Raw genomic sequence first — 7155 nt, 5'->3', positions numbered from 1 at the left:
ATTTCAGAGGCCGTGGTTTTTTAAAATGACAATGTCTGTTCCAGAACCGCCATGTTACTAAGGGCAACATATGGTTTTCGTTTTATGAATTAATCAAACGAATAACACGAGTAACTGTAAAGCTTTACGAATCAAATAGAGTTGTTAGTAGCTTTTAATAAAACGTATGAAAATAGAGTAAATTGTTGTATACCATGTGAATGTGCATAAACTACACTTACTTAATCGTATCTACACGCACACACACGTATCTATACGCACTCACACGTATTTACACGAACACGTACGTATCTACACGCACCCACACACGCGTATCTATACGCACTCTCACGTATCTCACGTATCACACTAACACGTGTTTACACGAACACGTACGTATCAACACGAACGCACACACTGACACGTATCTACACACACTTGCACGTATTCACACAAACACGTACGTATCTAAACGCGTCACATGTATCTATAGTCTATACCAACCACAACTGGAGTAAAAACAAATAAACAACTCTGACTTTGAATTGAAGCGACATAATTGAGATCGAGATTTTGAATCTAAATTTTATTGTATCTAAATTTTATTTTAATATTTTTATTAAGTAAGTAAGTTAACTAAATAAGTAAGTTTTTTTACATTGGTCATTATTTTAAATCAATTTTGTGGGAATTTTAAAGAGCGACCTTTAGTACGAATTCGGTCATGTTCGAATACGAATTTCCACCAGCGTCCTTTCTGATCATTTTATTTCGGTTGCTTTGAAATAAATTCCTATTTTTTATACATTTTCGGAAAGCTAAGTAAACGATTATGTTTGTTTTTAAAATAATCTGCAGAACAAGTTTCATAATGATTTTTATTGTTTTTCAGGCATATTTGATGGAAAAAAATAAAAAAAATATTGAAATAATATCGTTTTCCGTCTCGCATTTTTAAATTTGGACCGATAATTATTGTTTAAATATTGAGAAATATCCAGTGTTTAATCGTTTTTATAAATCAGAAGAAAAAAGTAGATTTTAATTGATACTTTTTTAAAATAAATTTTTGAAGTTGCATTTTTGACTTATTTTGAAAAAATCTAAAAAACGCGATAACTCAAAAATGGTTCACTTTTGCATCATGCATATGGGGGTTAAAATTATCGCAAATAGTCACCCCTATCACCTCCTAACGGGAATATGTCGTATTACCAATAACCCTGTATATTAAACCTCAACTGTTTGTAGTGTAGAATATAGGGAAGTTATTAGCAAATTGCAAATCTAAGGTTTATTTATATACATATCCGCTACTTCATCGATCGGAGTAGGCAAAAGAGGCATACATTATATTTTATTTTATTTTATTTTCATTAGGACAACCAACAGTAGATACAATATCACATCCAAAATAAAAATAATAAAAAATTACATTTCTAAATAATCAATCAAAAGTTCTACTACTTACAGGTAGTCTCACCATGTAGATATATTACACAATGTAATTATTGAAAATATAAATTAAACATAAGCATAATATTTAAAAATAATAAATATAATACATTTTTTAAACTATTATATAATAAATAATAATTAATAAAACCAATAAGATAAACCATATGATTAGAACTAAGCACAAATAAAAAAAAATATTTTTCGATTGAATTGAGAGTAAAAATTATAAAATATAATATAATAATTATTTGCCATTGAGGCTGGACGGATTTATCAAAAATTACCAGCTGTAGAGCCGATTTATATCGATTACTCTGAAATAACCAGCCGTCAGATATAACTTTTATAAAATATATGTCAGGGTAAGACAGTGTAAGAAATATACATAATTCCTTATATCGTGCCACCAACCTTAGGAACTAAGATGTTATGTCCCTTATGCCTGTAGATACACTGGCTCACTCAACCTTTAAGCCAGAATATAGAAATACTGTTACTTGGATTGGGTGTTAGCTACTCAGACGGACTTGCAAAAGCTACCACCAATGTTTGTAAAGATATAGTAATTAACATTTGTTCTTCTTACGTAAACGATTATAAATCATGTCCATATTTTTTTGCTTTTTTTTAGGGTTAAAACCTTTTTGGAGATTTCGATTTCGACTTTTTCATTTAACATTTCATATTTTAAATGGTAAACAAAATATCCAATATCACTGGGCATGTACTATTTTGGCTGTTTTCGTTTGTTAAAGTTTTATCTTGATTAATATTTGCGGTCATTTAAATACAATTTTAACTTTATAAAGTAAATAGTTCGAAAATGATTTCGATATAAAAAAAAAAATAATTCTACCATGTGAATTAAATTTATTGCATTGGAGTTAAACAGGCTTAATTTATTTAATGCAAATAATTTATCTCCAATAGTTTCTTACCTACGCCTGTAATAAACAATAATTTTAAATTGTTACGAGTAAATAGAAAAAGTTAAAAGAAAAGAAGAAAGATTAAGAAAAATACGTGAAATGCCTTTATTCGAATGACTTTGATTGACCTCTTTTCTCGGATTGTCGTAATTGGAAAATAAAAATTAAAATGTATATGTTAACCTACATTATGTAACGTAGATCCAATTGTTCTCCAAAAATATATTAAAAACAATTATTATCTCTTCCTAAGCTAGTCACAAAAAAAATATTCACACTGGAATATACACACACCATGAGATACCACGAGGAGGTGACTGACATGTACCCCATGGTTATCGTCCTGCGTTACCTTTAATACAAAATGTAATTATTTACTATTAAAATATTACAATATTATCTTCAAATATTTAATTAACGTTGGCGAAAGCATTTTGATAAATAATTTAAAGAACATGGAATTTCTTTGGGCAAAAATTTAAAAAATTAATTGTCTATAGAAAATATTTCAAAGAAAAGAATCTTCAATCAAACCCTTTTATTGGTGATATAATGGCGGAGGCGTGTAAGGGACAAAGGACGATTAATCAAAACGCCATCAACGCCGACGTGCTGGCAGGTACTTAATGAAACGACGCCACAACTTAGGGTACCTTAAAAGGGATTCAGGTGAACTATAAGTAATGAATAAACTGGATTTAAAATATTAAACTACATATTACGTACGTAACCCGCTAAAAATAACAAAACATAATTATATATAGAAATATGTACGACCAGAACATTATTTGCAGTTAAAGGCAGACAAAGATAAAGTCATTTATTAGCTATTAAAAAGCCAAGATGACCCAGGGGTTAGAACGCGTGCATTTTCACCAATTATTGCAGGTTCAAACCCAGGCTAGCATCATTGAATTGAAGGAAAACATCGTGACTGAACCTGAATGTGTCTAATTATAATGAAATTCTGCCACATATGTATCCACCAAACCGCATTAGAGCCGATTGATGGAATACGCTCCAAAGCCCTCTCTTCTCTTCTTCTCCTTAAAGAAGAAAGAGACTCTCGCTCTTGCCCAGCAATGGGACATGTACAGGCGTTTTCTACACTTATAAATTATTCTTCGTCGTATTAAAAAAAATCACTAATATTTTTTTAAACTCCTAATAAATATGTGCAAGTATATTGGTTGAATTTGGGAGTGATATTTCCAATTTATATGTTCAGAGAGTACTTAGATATTCACATACAACTCGATGTTCTGCGCTTCGCGTTTAGAGGAAATTATTTTTATAGTAATGTAGAAACACATCGTACACGAAAACATGATCATAGAGAAACTATCGGGTAGTTCATTATGCCGTTCATTATACTTCATGCTATTATGAAAAACAAAACAAAAAATACATAACGACAAAGTGTATACAATATCGTTAAATAATGTACACAAGTGACGCTGGAATAGACGTTGTTCCACCGCTTTTTAATCTATCGACCCCTTGATTAAGATACTCGGAGTGCTGTACTCAAAAATGATCGTTATTGTGATCAATATAAGGTCTACAATACGTTACCAGTCAGGTTTTGCGGGTAGAGTTATTTGAGGTTTATGTGGATGTTATGGTTGGCGCTGATGTTACGAAACATTTTTTCATAAGTTTTTTTTTTTTTTTTAATAGAATCGATGCAGTTAACTGAACGCTGGATGACGCAAGTAAAATATCAAGGCCAAATGTATTTGAAACGTATTATATTTACTTTGTGACGTTTATTATCATATAATGTATTTTCGTTCCAATAAAACATAGATTTTAAAATGTTGAAGTATTTTACTTACACATCTTGAACCTTTTACATAGTACAAAACAAAGTCGCTTCCCGCCCTCTGTACACTCAGATCTTTTAAACTACGCAGCGGATTTTAATGCAGTTTTCACCAATAAACAAAGTGATTTCAGAGGAAAGTTTACGGATGTATTAGGGGCAAAGAAAACCCCAGAATTTAGCCGGAAAATAACTTTTTATTTATGTTTATTCTACAATCTAAAAATTGTATATAGATCCTTATCATACTCGTATCTGTGTGAAGCCGGAACGGGTAAATAGCGATAGAATTATTTCTTTTAAATAAAAAAAAAAATTACCAGTTAATTTTTACTTATGTCAAAAAATAGAATAAATCTAGACTAAAAAACCTGTTATTTCGTACGTATCACTCGCTGATTAAAATGATAATAAATATCGTGAATATGCTCCGAATTTCCGAAATGTTATATATTAACAGTATTTAAAACGGGATATTTAAATTTTTTTTTTTATTTGGTGGAGCTCGAAGTGTTAATAATAAAAATAACCATGTTAATTTAAAATCTTATGTTATATATTGTTATAAACTCAATGTTACGCTAACTATAGGCATTTGTGTTTAGTGGGCATTTAATAGGCATTCCATCGAGCTATGAATAAAAATCTATAATTTAATTATAACATTCAAATGTTCGGAAAAGTTCAACTAACATTAAAAATGCAAAGTCGACATTACGGTTATATGATACGGTGTATTTTGGAGTGTGAATGTAATTACCATTCAGTAACGTTAGGTGATCTATACTATTATTATAAAAGTAACTCTGTCTGTCTGTTGCTCTATCAAGTCTAAACCAATGAAACAAATTGGAAGGACATAGACTTCTTTTTGTGCCTAACACGTGACAACGACTTAAATGCGATTGAATTCACGGGCGACAATTAGTATTATATAATTGACAATAATGTATGACTTTAATATTATAAGAAGGAAATAATGTTGCGACATTTATTAAAAGGTATAGAGACTCGATCAAGAGTACACGGACCGCCTAGCGATGTTAAAGTCGCTTGATCCGAACTAAATAGGCTATTGTGGTTCTAGCTCGTGAGCTTTATCGTTAACTGAAGGGGAAAATTGGAATATTAATAATTCCTTGAAAATTGTAATTCTATTGGGCTACCGAAGAGTGTGTAAAATTATTAGATAAGTACGATAGATGGCAACTGGAGTCCGAGCTTTAGTGGCGTAGCTAGGTGGGCAAAGCCCCCGGTGCGGAATCGGGCCCTCACCCCCTCTTTCCATCCCCTCTTTAACTATTGCCCTTCAAAATTTTAGATAGGAAAAAAAAATCGTGTGAGCAGGTGAAGAGAACCTCCCTCTAGCTTCAGGAGCTGGTGAGTTTGCAGTCTCGCTCTTTTCGAAGATTAGGTTAGGGGGCCCCTTGAGCTCCGGGGCCCTGGTGCACTGCACCACCTGGCCCTACGATAGCTACACCATTGATAGTAGGGCTATATGTATATATGTATGTTCACCATCAAATAACCTACTTGCCTGCCGACCTATTTTAAATAAAAAATAATCTCAGTATATTCATCATTGTATATTTCAATAAATTAAAGCTTCGATTTTCAAATATTATTTACAGTGAAAAATGTCAACTGGATTAAACATGCGGATAGCAAACAAAGCCATGAGTTGAAAAATAAATAAATATAAACCCGACCGAAAAAAAATTATATCATACACGAAGCGTTCATTACGTGTACAAATGTTATGTGATCACATACGTCAACCCTACTTGATTTCCCTTCATGAAACGAGTGCTATCGATCAAAGGGGCACGCTGATCATTGAGATGACACGTAATCAGGTAAAGTGCTCTGGCTGATACATTTCCCGTCTACTGCTTATTATAAATACATAATAAGCAAGCAGTATTTACTCTGAAATTCATTTAAAAAAAGAACCGCATCATGTCAAACGCAAATAATAGGATTTTTAAATTGCCGTTATATTTTTGCATTGTTGGCTTTAAGATTTATACTGTTAACTATTTTGTGCCAACACTTCTAGTTTTGATAAGCAATTAAAAAATATTACGATAATGACTTTTTATTGTTTTTAACTTATGAACGAAGTAATATGACTAGGATTATAATAAAAAGAAACACTTGAGTGAAAAATAATTGACAGATCGGTATTTTAGTAAAAGTGTAACAGAAGTGTATTATTGAGACGATCGATCGATTATAGTAGCGGCACGCTATGATGGCCGTTTTGACGTTTGCCCGCTCATGAAGTTTCGTATTTAATAAATAATTACATCAAAGGAGCAAATTGTTGTTCTTTATTGTCAATAGTGACGTGCAGTTAGTCATAAAATTTATCGACTGTGATTTCTAAACTACAAATATTAGGGTACCGCGAAGATAACTTTTTTATTTATTTTTTTGCGTAAACGTGTACGTCACACTCTCACACTCGACCTCGTAGTCGGTGTTATATTTGTGTTTTTTTATGTAATGTGTTTATAAAGTTATTCATTCTAATTCCAATTTTTGATTTAAATTGATTTCGTTCGAATATATTACTTAAACTTATTTTATATTTTTTTTATTAAACCTTTTTAATCAGATACTACTTGCAATAAAAACTTGAATTAAATTACTTGCAAAAAAACAAAGATTTGAATATATTATATCGATAATAAATTTACATTTCACATCACTTTTTTAATGTGTCAAAACGGCCATCGTATCTTGCCGCTAGTATAGTAAATAATGATCTAAGCTAAATCTGAGAATGTAAATATAATTTTATCTTCGACCAATAGAAATTATTGTCAATAATATTTGACATATAAATACATTCTAAGCAAATCCACCCCACCCTGCCTTACCAAGAATGCAATAAGTTCAATAACCTTGAGATTTTTCACAATAGGTAAATTTAATAAGAATGCATTCAATACAGCGTTG

Source organism: Vanessa tameamea, chromosome 4, assembly GCF_037043105.1.
Source record: "Vanessa tameamea isolate UH-Manoa-2023 chromosome 4, ilVanTame1 primary haplotype, whole genome shotgun sequence".
Lineage (NCBI taxonomy): Eukaryota > Metazoa > Arthropoda > Insecta > Lepidoptera > Nymphalidae > Vanessa > Vanessa tameamea.
The sequence above is the reverse complement of the archived record's forward strand: the minus strand, read 5'-3'. Positions refer to the sequence as shown.